The sequence below is a fragment of the Leuciscus leuciscus genome (genome assembly GCF_965113295.1).
Source record: "Leuciscus leuciscus genome assembly, chromosome: 14".
NCBI classification, from domain to species: Eukaryota; Metazoa; Chordata; class Actinopteri; order Cypriniformes; family Leuciscidae; genus Leuciscus; species Leuciscus leuciscus.
The window spans coordinates 39,124,863-39,145,631 of NC_138738.1; the positions used below are offsets into that span (position 1 = coordinate 39,124,863).

Below are 20,769 nucleotides of genomic sequence, written 5' to 3' on the forward strand. Positions count from 1 at the left end.
CTGGTGATTGGCGAATGGTGATTATTCAAACACAGCATGAAATGGGAAGGTTTGACCTATCACTCTGGGTTTGACTTGCTGGCAAAACCGGATACCTTCTTTGTCGCGCTTTCAAAATAAAAGTTCCAGATGGACAGTTTTTGTCCCTGCGGTATAGGCTAATTTTTAGGTGGGACACATTCAGCATTTTCCAATATTGAGGGTGACACGTAGATAGTGTCCCCCCCGGTTCCTACGCCAATGCCCACTACTAATCCTGACCTCAGCGTCACCTGTCTCTCAGGGTTTAGGTGTGGAGAACAAAAATTGTAACTAAGGTCAGACAAAACTAAATAAGTGCTTCACCGGCACAAGTGGGAATAATGTGTAGCGGATCAGCGTGGAGGCTGATTGAGCCCGGATCGCCTCGGGAATGAGACACGGAGACTCTGAGGTCAGAGGTTGTAATGGTTTGTCCTTGCACAGGTTCGTTTCCCAGGCGGGACTGGATGTGAGATGGAGCGAGTAATAAATGAAATAAATTGAATTCAGCGGAGCACAACTAGCTGCAAAAGACCTTTGTGTTCCTGCGCTAATGTGTGAGATTCCACCGAGATGAATGGTGTTCGGCAGGACTCGATTTCTCATTGATCTTGTATTTTTTTGTATTGATCTAGTGTGGCAAGCTTCTCAGAAAAATGTCTAAAGAGTTTGTTCAGAACAGTCCGTCTTGGCTTGCGGATGGACAGACAGCGCTGTTGATATTGACAGGCTTGAGTATTTTAGACCGAGCGTTTGTCCTTCAGTTCAAGGCGTATTGATCGACTCGGCCATGAACGTCTTAAACGAACAAGCTAATGAAACGATGACCTTTTCGGGGAAAGGTCAGGCAAACAATGTGTGATCTAATGGTCAGACAGTCATTTAAACAGCTCAGAGATATCTTTCAACTTATGAAAACACTGAATTTTTTAAGTCAGTGTTTGTAGTATTTCTTGGAAAATGACTTTTGACTGAAAATCAGGAATCAGAAGCAGGAATTCTCCTGACGTCGGAGCAACTCAAAGTTAAAATACAGACTCAATGTTTCTTCAAATGCAGTGATAAACTGATGCTCAATAATACGATAAATCAAACAACACATAGACTTCTTACGAGATCAAGAAAATATGATCATATAACACCGATTTTATCATCACTGCATTGGTTACCTATAAAGTTCCGTATTAATTACAAGGTATTGCTACTGACTTATAAAGCCCTAAACGGCTTAGCTCCAGTCTATTTAACGGATCTTCTATCACCCTATAATCCATCGCGCTCTTTAAGATCACTAAATTCAAGGCTTTTGGTCATACCTAGGATATCCAGAACCACCAAAGGAGGGAGAGCATTTTCACATTTGGCTCCAAAACTCTGGAATAGTCTTCCTGATACTGTTCGTTGCTCAGACTCGCTCTCCCAGTTTAAAACTAGATTAAAGTCGCATCTCTTCAGCCAGGCATTCATATAATCCCACAGTTCAAACTACAATCCGGCCTCTAGCTCATAAATGCCAGAGGAGAACTGGCCCCCGACTGAGCCTGGGTTCTCCCAAGGTTTTTTTTTTCTCCATTAGGTCACCTGATGGAGTTTTAGGACACCATTAGGTCACTTGATGGAGTTTTTCGGTTCCTTGCCACTGTTGCCTTTGGCTTGCTCAGTTGGGGATATTTTGGGGATATTTAATTTAATTTTATCAATCAATAAATTCCTCTTGAAAAAAACTTTGTTGTATTATTTTAATTTAATACTGTGAAGCTGCTTTGATACAATCTGTATTGTGAAAAGCGCTATACAAATAAACTTGACTTGACTTCTGAAGCCACTATTTGTCTGTTCAGTCTGCCACAATAATGTAATCTCTATGAATCTTAATTTAGGATCTTTTCTTAGCAAATATTGATATGCAGTTTCCGCACAAATATGAAGCAGCACAACTGTTTTCAACATTGATAATAATCAGAAATGTTTCAAATCAGCAAATCACCATATTAGAATGATTTATGAAGGATCATGTGACACTGAAGACTGGAGTAATGATGCTTAAAATTCAGCTTTGATCACAGGAATAAATTACATTTTAACCTATATTACAATAGAACAAGTTTTTTTTTTTTTTTTTTTACAATATTGCTGTAGCCTATTTGTTGATCAAATGCAGCCTTGGTGAGCAGAAGAGACGAAACAGAAGAAACATAAAAAATTATATAAAAAAAATACAATCTTTTAAACTGTATGTAATAAAATGTATATGTCACATTTGGTCTTTGAGTTGGTTTTTCACTGTTTTCTTTGTTTGAGTTTGTTTCCTTGGTTACTCATTGTTTGATTACGACCTGCACCTGTTTCTCATTTCCTTTTATTGATTATCCTTTGTATTGATATCACTAAGGGTACGTTTAACGACAAAGATATGCTTAAAACGGAGAAGTTTTCCACGTACAGGCGACACCATTGTCAAAACGACCCGCATTCACACGGATCCGCGATAACGACTGAAAACACTGTATTCTGCTGCCTTGAAACACTATAGACTGAACACGTAATACGCATGTGCATGACGTCATCGTCTTCAGAGATTCACGTTTTTGTTGTTTACACGGAGACTGTTGTTTGCACTTTGAAACCCGTTTTCAAAACTTTGCGTTTTTCAGCCACCCAAAATGCCATTGTCGTGTAAACGAACAGCTAAAAAGAATAAAAAGTTGTACGTTTTTAGTTGAAAACGGTGTCGTGTAAACGGCCCCTTAGTTTGTAGTCTTGGTTGTCCACTCTCGTCTGCTTTATTGTGGTTGTCCTATTCGTGTTTTTTGGGAGTCTAAAATAACCTGAGTATTTTGATTTTGGTATTAATAAACTGCTGCACTTTTTTCATCCGTGCTTCAACCCCGAGCTGACAGGATAATAGTGATACATACACTAGTGATGTTTTATTTGGTGTTTCTTCTAAATATCATTCGCCTGAACCCACTCAGTAAATCTGCAGCACGTCTTACATGACAGACAGTGGCTTCGACATTCAAACACACAACAGTGTGTCCAGTGTGTGTAAGCAGCATTACTTTAACATGCTTTAATCTGCTGGAGGCTTATTGTGAGACAAATCCATCCAAAGCTTAAAACCCCAGCCTTTTATAACTGCTCTCTCTACCATGTATTTTTCTTCAAGGAAGACTCAAATGAGTAATTTGACAGATTTATTACAGAGCGTGTTTGCATGCATTTATGTACAAACCCAGCAATTATTCAATGGGCCACGTTCATGTAAGACTCCACTTTCTGCCTGCCAGTCTGGATTTCATATATCATCCTCACTGTCACGCAGGGCGACGCCAGGTTCGGAAAACCCGCAGGCAGGGTACATGACGGAGCGATCCCTCTGACAGAGAGGGAAAAACACTAAGTGGAGTTGGGCAGCAAGTAGGACGCGTCAGTCAGGCCGGTTTGTACCATTTCTTTACAAACACGAATGGCTGAATGACTTAATTTTAAGACACAACCAGGTGGAACTTACAGTTCTGCTCAGTTCTGTGTTCATTTATTACTGTCTTATCAGCATATGGTTTCTCTGATGTTTGCTTTAGTAATATTAATATTTATTTAAATTTCATATTATGTCCAGAAAAAAAAATCTAGTTTTCCAGCGACAGTTTACAATAAGGTTTAATGTTTTACACTGTAAACCCTGATAAAAGATGGGAAAACTCCAAAAATGATATAACATCAGTTATATGGCACGGAATGGAACGGTTAAGCAACGATTTGGCCCAACGGTGGAAAAGCAGCTTTTGATCGCAAGTTTCGTCGGTTCCAACACAATTCAATGGAACTTATGACCATAGTTGGCTAACAATGTTTTTGGGAAACACACCCCAGACTGAGCAGCACAGCACACTTGTAGCCTATCAGCATTAGGGGGCGTGTCCACTCATAATGGGCGAGGAGAGTGTAAGCCAAATTAGTAATAGGGGGCATGTCCACTCATAATAGGGGAGAATAGAGAGTGAGCCAATCAGCAATAAGGGGCATGTCCACTCATAATGGGGGAGGAGAGAGAGAGAGTGAGCCAGTCAGCAGTAGGGGTCGTGTCTGCCTAAATTTTTTAGGAGAGAGAGTGAGCCAATCATCAGTAGGGTGCGTGTCCACTCAAAATGGGGGAGGAGAGAGAGAGTGAGCCAATCAGCAGTAGGGGGCGTGTCTGCTTATAATTTGAGGAGAGAGAGTGAGCCAATCATCAGTAGGGGGCGTGTCCCCTCATAATGGGGGAGGAGAGAAAGTGAGCCAATCAGCGGTAGGGGGCGTGCCCGCTTATAATGGGAGGAGAGAGAGTGAGCCAATCAGCAGTAGGGGGCGTGCCCGCTTATAATGGGAGGAGAGAGAGTGAGCAAGAGGGAGATTTGAAGAAAGACTGTAGAAAGAGAGATGGCTGATATATTACCAAAGATGAAAAGGTCAGAGGAATATAGTTGGAAGAAGAAGGGTTACGATCAGGCAAGATCTTTAGGAATCTCAAGAACTGAGAACTGATAAGAATGTAAAAATATGTACCTTGAAATGCAATGTAAGTCGCTTTGGAAAAGTGCTCCAGTGCTGGAGAGACGTTAGAGAGCGAGAAGACCTGAAAATGTTTCTGGCCGATACATTAGCAACATTGGTGTTTTGCTTTTTTACAGAACCAATATATGCTGTTGGTGTTGTTGAATGACAGCTGATTCATCTATACCTGCATCAGGGCCAGCTGTTGCCTCGGTGTGCATAGTGTGTGTTATTTTTGGGGCGGGGCAATGAAGGGAGGGGTGTGTTTGATTGGGTGTCGCTTTCAAATATCAGAAATCACTTACTAATGTTAAACAAAGTGTTACCAATTTTCCTTTACATTCTCACTCCTTTTATGCAATCATAATTGAAATACAAGCTTAAGCAAAGAAAACAGATATCTGAAATCGTGAAGACCCTGGACTCTTCCTGTGTTCAGGGTGTGTGTTGTTGGATGGTGATAAAACATCAGCCTCTGGTCTCAGTCCAGCTGTTGAGGAGAGATAAGACGTCGATCAGCTCGATCCACTGAGCTCCAGTGTGTGTACCAGAGAGAGAGGAATGTCCTGAAAGAGATTAATACGTTAATAACGTTTAACCTTAAAGATGACATTAAACAGCATTTGTAACACATTTTAACTTCTGTAATGTGACATATTCTGATTTGAAAATAACGGGAAAAAATTATATTCAGGAAAATAACAATGGATGGAACCGTATTTCATCCATCAGGAATTGATTATGGTTATTATTCGACCACTTACCAAATTAACTCAATAGCATTCAAAAGCAATCTTATATTCATTAATATATATTCTTTAAATAAAAAAATTCTTATATATTTGTAATTTGTACAGCTACTGTAGTTCACAGCCTGTTTAACCTAAGAGTACTGGCAACTAGGATATTGTAATGAGGTTAATTATAATCACTGGAATATGATTTTGTAGACGCTAACACGCTCCTTCCATTATAGACATTAGCATAGAAGCCTTGGAGTGTTTTTGCCCTGCAAACAGACCTTTAGCTAGTAAACATCTCGCTGATAAATATGCATGCCCTGCTCAGAGGTGTGTTGCATGAGAGGTCATCGTCCAGCTCTTTACAGGCTTAAATTATACTTCCATTTTGCTGTTTAGTTTGTTTGCTTTTTTCAGTTCGCTAAATATTGAGTTCACCCTTTTCTGCCATCGATGCAGTACCTCTATTATAGCCGAAAGCTTGATTGATTGGAAAACGTGTGTAGAATTTGTCATCCAAATTTCCATGTATAAAAATAATGAATACAAAATATTTGATGGATATAACTCTGAAAACAAGAAGAAACGGCTAGTGTATATCTAGCTTCCTAAACCTTTCAAACACATTGGATGCATCTGGAAACTTGCAAACATGACTTTGTCAATATCTGCCACATATAACGTGTGCATGACATAGCTGTGATATTAAATTCAAATGAAACTCAACCTGCGGTTAGATCAGTGCCCGCTGTCCAAACTCTCGTGTGTTTGACGTCTGTTGAGCCGGAGGGAGTGAATTCATTTGACTAAAGCTTCCGCCGCTGTGATGTTTACGTGTCAACACTGTGCCAGTCATTTAGAGGACGCGGATGTCACAAATACAGCACGCTAAGCCTTATTAAATTATTCCCTGCCAAAACACACACACACACACACACACACACACACTAGAATATAAACCAGTCAATACACTGTCAGGCCAAAGAATCAATTACAGGCAAATATTATAAATGCTCCTCTTATGTTAGTCTCTTCCTCTCTCTGCTGACGTAAACATACAGACGTATATAAACAGAATTTTCATTTTTGGACGAACTATCTCCAAAATGAAATATTATTATTTAAAGGGGTGGTATAATGCCGTTTTCACAATATGTAAAATAAGTGTGTATGTGAAGTTTTATCTCAAAATACCCCACAGATATTTTTATATAGCATGTTAAAGTTGTCACTTTTTGAGGATGAGCAAAAACACACCGTTTTGTGTCTGTTCCTTTAAATGCAAATGAGCTGCTGCTCCCGGCACAGGGGGCGGAGCTACAACAGCTTGCACTCACACAGACATGCACTGAAAATATCTCAAACTTTTAGCCTTTTATGTTCAAACCGGAGTCAGACAATGATGGAGAGACTCAAGAAGAAGTGACAGCATGTAGAAGCAACAGGACATTTCTGAATGGTTAGTTGAAGAATTTATGTAGCTTGTGTGTAGTTATCTTCTAGTCATTGATTAGCATATTCTGTCATGATAATCTATAAATCACGTTCACGGGGGCGGGGTTTATGTAAATTATAGGGTTGGTGATGTCACTAACCCGGGAGGAATGTCGTGTAGTTCCTATCAGCCGTTTGTTGTAGTCCTTAAAAAGCTATTTCTTTAAAAGCAAATATCTTTCTTTGCTTTAAACTTTGAGCGTTGTAACTTTGCAGATGTTGTCTATGCTCAAACAGCAACATTACACAATAACTAAAGTTAGAAAAGTGAAATCATAATCAACCACCCCTTTAATGAAGTGATACTCTAAATAAGAAACTAAAACTGCCAGTAGGTGGCGGTAATATCTAAATGAGTAAGTCATCATACATTCATTAGATTCATTCAAACGGCTGATTCATTCAGGAATGAAGTAATATTACTCACTTTATGAACGAGTCATTGAATCACCCGATTTATTCGCTCAAAACGCAGATTTATTCAGTAACGAAACATTGCTGTGTGTTTCTCGGAGACGCACAACAGTTCTGCTCTGGTTTTACAGGAAATATTTGCGTTGGCAAAATTGAGCTGTAAACAGACAATATTGTGTCTAAAACTCAATATCACATTTGCACACGACAAAAACATCAGTCGTGTGATATTGCTCTTGTTACTCGTGTTATATTGCTTGCCTATAGGCCTAAATATGATGGGACAAAAACTAATACAGGGGCATTTTCCCAGATATCTTTAATTTTAGGGTCATTCTACATGCATTCTATAAGCTTCATCACACAGTGAGCTTTTGCCCTGCATCGTGTTCGTCACAATGACTTACTCATTTAGACATTTTTAGTTTCTTATTTAGAGTATCACTTCGCCCAAAAGTGAAAATTCTGTTTATATACGTCTTTGTGTATGAAATGTAAGATGACCTTCCTAAGTCTGGGGCAGATGCGTTAAATGCGTTAAATCATTTTAATCGTGTTACTCTTCCATAACTAATTAATTAAATGAATGCGTTAAATTGACAGCCCTAGTTAATATATTAAATAATCATGTGGTAATGCCTATTTTTGGATATCCCAGTCCATTAAATGCTTTACAAATAAAAGGTGCTTCATCTCCAGTGATTATTTTCTATTTCTTTTATTTGTATCATGACCAAAACAATCTGATTATTCCTAACAAATCAATCATAATTTTCACATTATACCACCTGAGTTAAAAATATAATACCCCTAAACTGTAACACTAACGTTATTTATTTTAATATTACTCATTCCTCTCACGTTTTACTAATGTAAAGCAGTCCAGCCATGAACGTCAGGAGCAAAAAAAAATTTCCCCATTTCCTGTATTCTGGTGCCTTTAATTAAACAATTAAGGGATAAATCATGGATAGCTGTGCATTAAACGATTTTAATGCACGACGTGGAGGCAAAGAAGTGCATTAAAACCGTTTACTGCACAGCTAGCCGTGGATTATCCCGAATATACCATGGTAATTTGGCGGCATGAGCCTCCTGAGGTGAAAATCCAGCTTTTAATGTTATTTATGTGTCTATGTGGTGTTTTTAATATGCTTTAAGACAAACCATGTGTAAATTCATAAGTCGACAGCATTGCTGAGTATTTTCTCCTTAAAACTGCAGTGAACCAAAGACAGTCTCACACACACGCTTTGAAATCGCTGGTGTTTCTGACGTCACAAACTACCTTGTAACCAATCAGATCAACGTGTGATCGTCAACCAGTGGATCTCTGAGCTGAGCGAGTGAGTGGAGGCGGGGCTCATTTGCATATTCATAGAACCGTGTATACTAAATGAGGCAAGGGTGTCGAGTTACATTCAAGATATTTTAAGGCATGAAGACATATTTTCAAGGAAAAACGTTTTAATATTTAATTTTGGTGATCAAAGATGAGTTTTAAGGGATAAAATGATTGACTACAGGGGGACTTTAAAAAGTGGGTGGGTCTTGTCCCACCAATATACAGTGATTCCGACGCCCATGAGTCCAGCCCATTATAAACTGAGCAACCCAAGCTTTTTGGACAAATATGCCTGTGGCGACATTTCCGCAAAACAATATTGCATGTTTCGCGAAACTTTCGAAGTCAAATGTCCAGTGAGTGGAGCTAAAAGCGTGTTCAGTTTGATCAGAAAAATTAATGTGATTCTGGCAACGTTTTATTTATTACATTGCTTGTTGTATGTACCAGGTGAGCTACTGAGCAAGTTTAGAAAAGCCATACATACGGAGCTGATTATGTAATGCAAAAGTCAAAATGTGATCATAATTGTGTGTGAAAAGGAATAAAAGTTGTTGCTGTTTTACTGCCTCTAGTGGTCATTTCTGCTGGACACTTCAGTGATTTGTACTGTATATATTGGTACGTGTTTTGACTTCAGAAAATTCGTTTTTTTTCAACGATACCATCATAGTCAAGTCAAGCCACATTTATTTATATAGCGCTTTTTACAATACAGATTGTGTCAAAGCAGCTTTACAGAGATAACAGGAAAATGCAACCAAGTTTGTTTCAGTGATGTTCAGTGATGTTTCATGTTGTTGTAAAAAAAATTATTAATTTAGTTAATATATACAGGTGCTGTTCATAAAATTTGAATATCATCAAAAAGTTGATTTATTTCAAGAATTCAACTTAACAGGTGAAACTAATATATTATATAAATTCATTACATGCAAAGTGAGATATTTCAAGCCTTTATTTGTTATAATTGTGATGATTATGGCTTAAAGCTTATGAAACCCACGAAATCAAAATCCCAGAAAATTAGAATATTACATGAAATCACACAGTAATTACACAGTAATACCATGGTCATTGAACTAGGTTTTGGTTCTTTTGGCAGTGTGGGCAGGTGCAAATCCTGCTGGAAAATGAAGGAAGCATGAAGTGCTCTGAGGCCCCGTCCACACTACTGCGTTTTCGTTTAGAAACGGAGAATTAAAACGAATACGATCTCCGTCCACACCAGCGTTTTAGAATTGATCTCCGTCCACATTAAAACGACTGAAAACGCGGATCACGTGACCATTCACCAACACTGGGCATGCGTGTGCCGGTGTAAACACAACTTCATTGATAAAATTATCCCACCATGCGCTGGTTCTTCCCGGGTTAACCCAAAACCGACGCTCCATGTACGGTCGATATCACCGCTGCACACGGGAATTGTCACAGATCGCTCGAATGATAGCTTGCCTCCGGCGCATGTAGGCAGTTATAGCATTGTAAAATGCAGAATTTACTTGCACAGAAGCTGCTAGCAAAGATATACGCCATGACTGATGATACCCAATCATAGAGCCGAGCGTGAGCCTCTACTACGTCATCGTTTCTAAAGTCCTCCGTTTTGACCCGTCCACACTAAAACGCCCTCCGGAGATTCAAATCTAAAAACGGGTCGGCAGCGTTTCTAAACTTCTCCGTTTTTGCTGTTTTAGTGTGGACGGGAGGTGCAAACGTAGCAAAAGGTCTCCGTTTTTAAACGAAAACGCAGTAGTGTGGACGGGGCCTGAGAATGTCCTGGTAGACGCTGCGTTGACTCTGGATTTAATAAAGCACAGTGGACCAAAGTCCTCTTTTCTGATGAGAGCAAATTTTGCATCTCATTTGGAAACCAAGGTCCCAGAGTCTGGAGGAAGAATGGAGAGGCACACAATCCAAGATGCTTGAAGTCCAGTGTGAAGTTTCCACAGTCTGTGTTGGTTTGGGGAGCCATGTCATCGTCTGGTGTTGGTCCACTGTGCTGTCCACTCAACGCAGCGTCTACCAGGACATTTCCAGAGCACTTCATGCTTCCTTCAGCAGACAAGCTTTATGGAGATGCTGACTTCATTTTCCAGCAGGATTTGCACCTGCCCACACTGCCAGAAGAACCAAAACCTGGTTCAATGACCATGGTATTACTGTGTAATTACTGTGTGATTTCATGTAATATTCTAATTTTCTAGGATTTTGATTTCGTGGGTTTCATAAGCTGTAAGCCATAATCATCAAAATTATAACAAATAAAGGCTTGAAATATCTCACTTTGCATGTAATGAGTCTATATAATATATTAGTTTCACCTGTTAAGTTGAATTCTTGAAATAAATCAACTTTTTGATGATATTCTAATTTTATGACCAGCACCTGTATATCTATATATATATAACCGTGAGGTCATCGTCCAGCTCAGTTCAGTTCTCATATAATGGTGTCAATGCAGGCAGATCAATATTATTGTTGAATATTAAATTAAAAGTTAAATTAAATGTCCCCAGCTAAGCAAGCCAAAAGCCAATGGCAACAGTGTCAAGGAACCAAAACTCCATCAGTGACAGAATGGAGAAACCCAGGCTCAGTCGCTCAGTTCTCCTCTGGCCAACGAGTGAACAATGTATGATTATGATCCAGGCAACATTACAGGTCAGAAGTCCGATTGGATTGGATTTCAGAATATTATCCAGTTGCGTCTGGCTGGAGGTCGGATCATCTCGCCGGTGTGGAGACGGGTTTGTTGAGGATCAGTGCCGATGGCTGTAGTGTCGATGAGGCCTTCGGTCTAGTTGACGATCTCTGCTGACACTTCAGGGATCATCCAGCGCAAACCAGCTCTAGTACAGAGAGATGATGGAGGGTGTGTGAGTGCATGTGAGCCTCAGACGCCTCAGCTGAACCTCCTTCAGGTTCACATCTGTCAGAATGGTGCAGCTGGGACAAACTCCGGAGACCTGCGGGGAAACACGGTCTTCTTTTATCCACCGTAGAGCAGGAGTGTGTGCGTCCGGATCGAGTATAAAGCTGCCGTGTGTGTTTTAACCTCCGAGGGATGTGGTTTTGTCTGTCCCCTTTGACCTGGCAATAATTCTACAGTACAAAGCCCCCAAAACACTCTTTTAGCCCTCCGGATGGTACATAAATGTGCTCTAGTTCATCTCATTCTTCGTGAGAGCAAAAATGCAGAGTGTGGATGATGTTTGGATGATGTTTGGTGAATATAACACATGCAAAGGAATGTTTTTTGCATGTGATTATTGTTTATTGAATAAACGTATCATGCATTAGGATTGGTTCAGAATAGCTAATAACTGAATGATGATTCTAATAATGTCAAATTTAACCCCAAATTCAATTTGAAGTCTATTTAAGGACCATGAAGGTTTTTTTTTTTTTTTTTGCATTGATGTTTGAGTTTAGATTATGTCACTCAATCAAAAACATAATCGATTTGTAATATGCAATGCCTGTGATGTTTAGATCTGCATGCACACACACTCACACACACTAGTGATCAACATGATGATTTTGAGTAAATGATGTCGCTCTAGTGTTAGCCAGAATAAGAGCTCTTCCTGTTTTGTGCTGCTTCCCAAACATCCTGTCATTCCCGTTATAACAGGAAGTGTTGCTGTCTGTTATATGTCAGAGGGAGAGAAAATGCCAGCCTAGACAAACACTTCTCAGATGGTGAGTTGAGAATGAGATCCTTTCTGAAATCTGTTTTCATTCTGATTTATAGCTTTGTTCTGTCTCGTCTCATTTTTGTATTTCTATGAATAAGGTCAGATGATTTGATGCTTTAGATTTCCGAAAGCGAGATTTAATTGATTTAACTATCAGTTTTATCACATGAAGCTTTGTGTTTCAGAACTGGCTTTATGTGCTGCTCTTTTGTAGCATGTTAGTCATGGTTTCATGATCATTTTCCAATCTTAAGTTATGATTAAACGGGCTGGTTTTGCTATTGTACCTTTAAGTATTCTTTATTTACGTAAGTTGCCTTTACGTTTTCACATGTGAAATGAGTAACAGCATCCAAACCAAGTTGATTAATTTTAAATAGGTGTCAAAATGTAAATATGGACGATCATATGTTAATGAGGAAATGTAATCAGGGTTATTATTGTTAACTAAAACTCTTTTTTTTTTTATTAATAAAGCTGAAATAAAATAAAACAAATATAAGATGAAACACTTCTAATGAAAATTAGAATTAAAATACGTTTAAATAAAATAAATAACAGAAAAACTAAAACTTTAATATAATACTATAATAATGATGATGATAAAATGACAAAATTGCTAAAATGAAGCTAAAATGAAAATTAAACTGAAAATATGAAAATGAAAATAAAAATAAAAATAATATATAATAATGAAAGCATTTAAAAGTATATAACTAATACCAAAATAACACTTGCTGCAGTGTGATGAAGATTGTGGTTTAGTTTCAATGAATATTCTGTGTGAACTGGAGAGGGCGTTTTGAGGGAATGTTGCAGTCGGTTTATTTGGAAAAATGCTGCCGTACTTTCTAGGCATCCCATAATCAAGGCTTTTAGTGTAACCGTAACGACTGACTCCACATTTCCTTATCTACATTCTAAAATCGGTATTGAAGAATTAATCAGCGAGAGCGATAAAGGCATGACACCCGAATGATCAACAGAACCGTGTCGATACTTGACTTTGACTCGTTGTGTTTGTGGCTCGTGCTGCTTTGTGTTTTGTAATCAGGGATTTTGTATTGATGAGCTCTAATTGCTGGGAAGCCTCATCTTGTTTAATTATCTTTGCACATCAAACAGGAAACGGCTGTTGGATCACAGACAGACAGAGATGACGGTGACTGGGATGTTTGTGATTGTTCATTTGTCATTGATTTTCATAATGCAAAATACTTACTGGTCCTAAAAATACGACTCATTTTCTATATGCAAAATAGAAAATCATTCTTTCTTTCTTTCGATTTTGGGATGATATGTATTCTGATATATTAGAAAAGGTAAGGTATGTTGGTGACTGATAATCTTACCTAGCATCGGGTGGAATTTTGGATGTAATGCAATAAAGTGAGCACTTTAAAGTGAGCACTTTATTGTTTTTCTCTCTGTTTTATGTAAATACATGAATATGTCAATAATAAAAAATTAAATGACCATAGAAAAAATATATATTTAGTTTAAACTAGAGAAAGTCATTCACATTCAGCAACAACTTTGATCAAATTGTTCTACACAGTGAACATTCAGGTTGTAAAAAATATTTTAAAAACATGACTTTAGGTATCTTGTTTAGTCATTAAAATCCAGAGGGCACAGGCTGATTGATCCTTTACATGCAATCTGCAATCAATCACATCATTTCTGCATGGCTCTGCTGATTGGCTGATCCTTTGCTGATCCTGGAGCCAATGAGATTGCTTGCTCAACTTTTAAACAATCTGGGGTGCGTTTCCCGAACAACGCCGTAACTCGCTGCTTCACTGCCATAGTACGATTCATCGTTGAAGAAATCAACTAGCGAGTCACGACTGTTTCCCGAAACCATATTGTCGCAAAGTGGTCGTTCAACCACGTTGGTTTATGATGTCACGCACGTGGTGGAGTAATAACTTCTTTTAATGAATCTGTTTGAGATCGAATTAACGCTAGATGTATTGCTATATTACAGACAAGCATCTGAGGACTATTTCTCATTTTTCTCAATTATTTTGCTTTATTTCCAGATTCAGTCATAGGCTCGTTCTTGCACACTAGAGCACGTTCGCACATGCGCACTCTTCAAAAACGGTGCTTTAAATTTCTTGACAAACTAAAAGACGTAAATGACATTTGTATGTATTCTAAATAAAAGACACAGGTTGTACTGAATGTCATCTTGCTTATTTTGCTCAAGATCAGGATTTATTAAGTCCACATGTCCTGCAATCTAGAAACTCTTCTTCTATCCACAGGTCGAGAGCTGTCACTCCAACCACACAACTTTGCGATGTTGTTTGTGAATGTTCGATAGAACGATGGTTTCGGGAAACACTGACTCGTTGAACTGCTGATAACGACGGAACTTGCGAAGATAGTTGGCTAACGATGCTTTTTGGGAAACGCACCCCTGGTTCATTGTTTGCTGTAAACTAATCCTGCAGCGCACTGAGTTCCTCTGAAACCCTCCACTTCCCCAGCTCCACCTGCCTACATCTGCTATGGGATTCATGCATGTCTATTTATGCAGCAGCGGCATATCTTACATGCTCACAGCAGCGCGTCTGTGTATCGTTTAGCAAGTTTGAATCTAAAAAATGTATAAATGTTTCCTTGACTAACTGCTACATGGTCAAGCTAAAGACATAGTCTTGACAGAGTGGCTATGTTTAAGTTTATTTCACATTATATGTTTATGTGAAAGTCATTCATAATGTTGATCTCGCCGGCATGTTCTTATACTGCGGACCATTGGTGATTCTAATCAAGATTCCCATGTACTGGTCTTTACTGGCAGGAACATGTTTTGGGGGGTTTTAGAGACCACGTCAGGTGTCAGCTGAAAGAAGAACTGCTACAATTAGCGCTTGACCTTTTGTTAACTCGCTGATTGAACAGATACATGAAACGTCTGAGCAGCGCAGCTGTCCAATTATTTCTGATTTCATATGACAGATTTCATCAAGTACAACATGTTCCTGAATCAACATTCCAATCAACCAATCAGATTTGAAGGACACGTTTACAGTTTATGCTAAGTTTAGGCTTACAACCAGGGTTAGGCGCTTCTACATCTGTGTTATTCACCGATCATTTCCCTCTGATTTTTGGGATATGTAACAGGTAGGGTTAGGTTTAGGGCAGTGGCGGCTGCTGGTCCTTCAAAGAGGGGAAGCTCAATTTTGTTTAATTCTAAGTTTCTCCTCGTAAGGAAGACTTTCAAATGGCTTTGCCAAAATCAGGTCGACAATATTAGCACTGTCTGCCATCGTGTGCAGTTTGCTAGCTGGCTAGTTCACCCAGAGACAGTAAAAGAAATGGACACAGTGACCCCGTATTGGATTCAACGGAGAAAAGTGAAGTCAATTAGAAGCTCTCACTTCCTGATGGTCGAGCGTACTGCGCAGACTCAAACTGAGCTTGACGACGTAGATGTGACGTGAGCAACCCGTCTGTCTTCTAGTAGCTGTGCCAAGAGAAATCTGAATCATTCCCTTCCGAAACTTGCAGAGACGGAGAGTGTGAGTAGGAGGTGTCCATGAGCTGGAGCAGGAGCAACTTTTGCTAAGTATTCTGATTAATTACTTTGTCATTTTGCCTCCACGTCCCCCCGATTGCGCGCGAGCTTCTCCTCCTGTCCATACGGTAATCTCTCTACTGTGCGACAGAGAGTCGCGTGGTTATGACGCAATCGTTAGCCTATTTTTTGTGTTTCTTTAGAAATAAATAATGGACAAATGGAGTCTTTAAATGCCTCAGATGTAAAGTTATTCGCTGTCAAAGTGACGCCAAAATGAATGGGAGTCAATGGCATGCTAACAGCAGGTGAGGGTCCGCTAATCAATGGCGGCGCCCGGAGAAGCTTCGGTTTCCGGCTGATGGATTACCCCCTTGAGTTCACCCCTACGACCCTAGCCTACTGTATGAATGAATGAATGAAGGATATTAAACTCGACGGAGGAAATGTGGGAATTAGGTTAAACTGAAACAAGGAATGTGGTGTATAATTATGTGAAATGTATGATGAAAATTGGCCTGCAATTTCGCCAAGAAATAGGTTGCAGCAGTTTGTCTTTCGACTATACTTGCAAAATCCGTGATGGGACTGAGCTCGAATAGCTTCAGCGTCAGCGATTTTTTATATAGTTCAAAATCTCTGTCAATCAAAAGGGGATGCAGTCTTTCGACAGACCCTCCAATCATCACGCAGAAGCCCAGAGTACAATCGCAGCATTTATCCAATGAGTTTCCGTCTAGTTTCAAAGCACTGAAAAAACCTGTTCAAATTTTGAAGTCAATGGACGCTGGGCTTGTGCTACGGGAATGTATGAGAAGGAAATCGAGTCAGCTGACCTGCTATATGTAGCTGATTCTGAGCGAACTCGTCTTCGAGATGAACGTGTTCTAACGCATTTTTAGTACACAATAGTACATATTTGACCCTTCATTTTTTGACATTATAGGGGAAGCCGAGCTTCCCTTGCAGTCTTAAAGAAATCCCCACTGGGAATAGTGTTAGGACCAAATTTCTAGACAGGAATGTTGTTCCAGGATCAACAAAATATGCGAAATATGTTAAAACATGCTTGACACGCCATACTTTCATCTTATATTTTAAGAGCAATGTGCTGAGATATAGAACAAATGCGATAAATACTATTTCTGTACATATAGTTGAATATATGTATTATATATACAATACAATATGCATTGTAAAATACAGAGCCACAAAAACATGTAGAACATACATCAACAAGTTGGGGGCAACAAGTTATTTATTTATTTCCTTTTAAACTAATATGTTCATTCAGCAGGGATGCATTAAATTGATCGAAAGTGACAGTAAAGACATTTATATAGTCTTTCTAATGTGTTCACATACTGTAGAAAACAGTTATTTTAAATTGCGGTAATATAACTTTTTTTTACTGTTTATTTCATCAAATAAATGCAGCCTTCTTTTAACAACATCTTACAGACTCCAAACCCATATACAATACATATTCAATATACAGTACGGTACACAATCAGTGTAATAGATAGGGAGTCGAGGGCGACATTAGAGATCTGAACAGGCATTAAGTTGAAGCCAAACCGGCTATAAATGAGATTCTCTGACCGACAGAAAATTTGATTCAACCCAAACCCAAAATAACCATAATCTTTTTATTTCCTCTCCAGGCGACTAGAGTTTCTGACATGCTGGAATTACAGTAATATACAGAAGTGCTCTGATATTCACAACGTGTTTGCAATGATTTGGCAAAAACTCAACGCCTTGAATTTCGCAATGATTTTTTAATGCACCTCTCATTTTCAATATCAGTCTTTGACCTTCAATATCACTAACAAAATGTCAGAGAGTCTCTGTCAGATAACTTTCATGTTTTAAAAAGTTTTTGTTGTAAAATGTTGTGATTAGATTGCTTTACTATATTTTACATTAAACATTTTGAATCAATCTGCCAATCCACTTATAGTCAGTTGAAATTATGGTTTCTCTAAGAAAAAATTAATTGCATACATTTTTCATCAATATCCTCCTACTATATAATGTAGAGACCATTTATAAAGTCTGCGTGAAACAGAAGTTGCATTAGTCTTTTCTTCTCTATTGTGACGTATATCCGAGTGAAACGCTTCTGGAACAAGAACAAATGTGGGCGGGGCTTGATTTTGTCTGTGAGGAATTGATTGGATGGTTGTGGTTTGCTATTGGCTGATCTCATGTGAGTGACAGGTTGCCCCGCCCTCTTCATCAGAGAAGAGAAGAGATGCTGCAAGAGGAACTTATTCTGATTCAACATTATTAAAACAATAATGATGTACACTGATAAATAATTTCGAATAAACACTGCAATATTCCATTAAAAAAACGAATGATCTATTTTGATTCATGGTCACTAGGTTTACTGTAAGAAACATTGTGGTACTGTAAGCATGATTTGCATGTGTGTGTGTGTGGGTACAGTTTGCCGGTGTGTCGCTCCGCTCTGATGACCTTTAGCTCTCAGTGTCAGTCTCAGCGCATCACATCAGCCGGCCCACAGAGACACCAACTGCACATCCGAACACCATTCAGCTCGGACTGCCTCTCATCCTGCCCTAAGTGACCTGTCAATCAGTCAGTGCTGCCGAAGCTCTCGCCTGACCTTTATCACGGCAGCCAGGAAAACACGGATAATTAGATGACACACGCGCTTCTTCAGGGATTCATTCTAATGCTAGCGCTCAGCCTTGAGTTATACGCAGCGTTTAAGATTAACGATGAGCGTGTTATTTTTATGGCTTATGTAATATGCCATAAAGTTATTTGTGTTACATATTCATCTCTCTATGCATCTAAAATTTACAAGATTTCAAAGGTCATTTATAACAAAGACTGAATTAGACACATGCTAAATTATTCATAAAAAAAAATCCCATAGAGAATATCTTTATATCGTGTTTTTTTTTATTTTTATTTTTTTTATACAAGATAAGAGATTTGACCCTGTTGACTTGGGCCAATTGGAAAAGTTGAAACAATTTGAGAACATTTTTTGTAAAATATATGTAAAATAATAATGATAAATAATCAAATAAAAGAAAAAAGATTAAATAAAACAATAAAAAGTATTCAAAATAAATATGTATCTAACAGTGCAGAACTATAGTGAATAGAAAAAACATTATATTTTTTTTTCGACATAATATTTTACACATATTTACAATATATATATTGGGTCTTTATGAATATAGCTGGATGGGGGTCCCTCGCATGAGGATGATTATACTTAGTGGTCCGTAGCATCTTAAAGATTGAAAACCTTTTTTTATAACCTGTTTTTGTATTTATGTCTGACTTATTAATTTATTATTAATAATCTGATATTCTGATTTGTCTGTCAATCAAAATAGAAAATGAGGCTAAGCACCTTTTATTTGTAAACTATTGAATTCAGTGCATTCTAAAAAAATTGATATTACCTCGTGGTTATTTTTTCATTGAATTACCGCCGTATAAACCTCACATCATAATATATCCCTGGTATAGATTGTAAAGATGAGTGAAACAGCAGAACTGAAGTGAATGTTCCAGCACGGACTGAGACTGAGACGCACGTTCGTCACGGACTCATTCAGCGGTGTGTAGAAATAACAGCGTTATCTTCTCTGAACACCGTATCTGTGTTATTGTACAACTCGACGACAGTGTCTGTTTGTTGCTGTAAATGACTAAAGGAGAGGTTTTATTGCTCAGATTTTGCTCGCGGTCCATCAAACTCTGGGCGTGTATAATAACAGTTAACGCTGAGAAAAGCGTGGCTCTGTATTTGAATGGTTGTGACAGTGGCTTTAGGGTGTAACGTGTTGGATTCTCGGCTGTCTCTTTCTGTGGTGCGTTTGATGGAGCGTCCTCACTGAGAAACACCAGCGAGACTCTCTCTCTCCATCCGTCACTGTGGTTATCGGCGTGGCAGACGGGCTGGTACTTTGTCATGTTAATGTACCAGTCCTGTCTGCAGACGCTCCTGTAAAGCAGAGACCCACAATCCCAAAATAAGTTCATAGCTCATTCTCGTCATTCACAAGAAGACTCAGGAATTCATGTTAATTCACACACATTTAATGATGTTGATATGAATGCCTTACACTCTTTAAGTACACCTATTATGCCCTTCTACAGTCTTGATTGTGTACTAGAATGTTCAAAAAACATAATTTTCCTCATATCATCCATTGTTGCAGCTCCTCTCTTCCCAGTCTGTCAGTAACGCTCTGTTTAGTTCCTGTCTCTATGAAGCCCCTCCTTCTGAAAAGCACACTGTGCTCTGATTGGTCGGTTGGAGCAGTGTGTTGTGGTTGGTCGAGCGCTTCGAGTGTGTTTGGGAAATGTCCCGCTCTTACCATAACCACCAGTTTAACACACTCCTAACTAACTCAACCAGGCCCGCCCCTTTATTCTGCGTATTAATTATTTAAATGAGGAATATTGTGACGTGTTCGTTCCCGGGAGAAACTCAAGACTACAATGGAGGCGTTTCAGGGAGTTCAGAAACACTGGCACTGATATAGAGAAGAACTGCAGCTTTGCAGAGCTCAAAAAGCAAACTTACACACTAAAGAAAGATGAACATTGAAAAAAACATTATACTGTAGGTCCTCTTTAAAAACAAAGCTTCCAGTTGCAGTGTTTGATTTGACTCAGATTGACTGCTTGGCTGGTCAGATAAACATGTGCGGGCCAGATTATCCAAATGAAAATTTGATGGTGGCCAAATGTTAACTTGAAAAACAGAAGTACTTAATGGGAAAAAGTCCCTACAAGTCAATAAATGCTCAGTAAACACAGCAGGAGTCGTGATGATCACAGACTCTGGTTTAACTGAGCTGTGCTGCTAAACCCGTCTCACTCACAGATCATTACGATTCAGATGTGTCTGAAGATGCTGAGCGAGATGGACCATCTGTTTCCATTAGTTTAACCCTTTCAGGCTGATTAGTGGCACTGCCT

General features: G+C 38.8%; 1 protein-coding gene across 5 annotated transcripts in view; it reads left to right on the forward strand.

Moving 5' to 3' along the window:
• The window catches only part of dlgap4b (discs, large homolog-associated protein 4b), a 134,032-nt gene that overhangs the window by 41,201 nt on the left and 72,062 nt on the right, over positions 1 to 20,769 (forward strand). The window contains exon 1 of one of the 5 annotated variants that reach the window (XM_082136117.1): positions 12,222 to 12,258. The exons of the other annotated variants lie outside the window; for them this stretch is intronic. The gene's annotated coding sequence lies outside the window, so the exon portion shown is untranslated. Of the gene's footprint in view, positions 1 to 12,221; positions 12,259 to 20,769 lie in introns of those variants that run through there. 5 annotated transcript variants of the gene reach the window in all.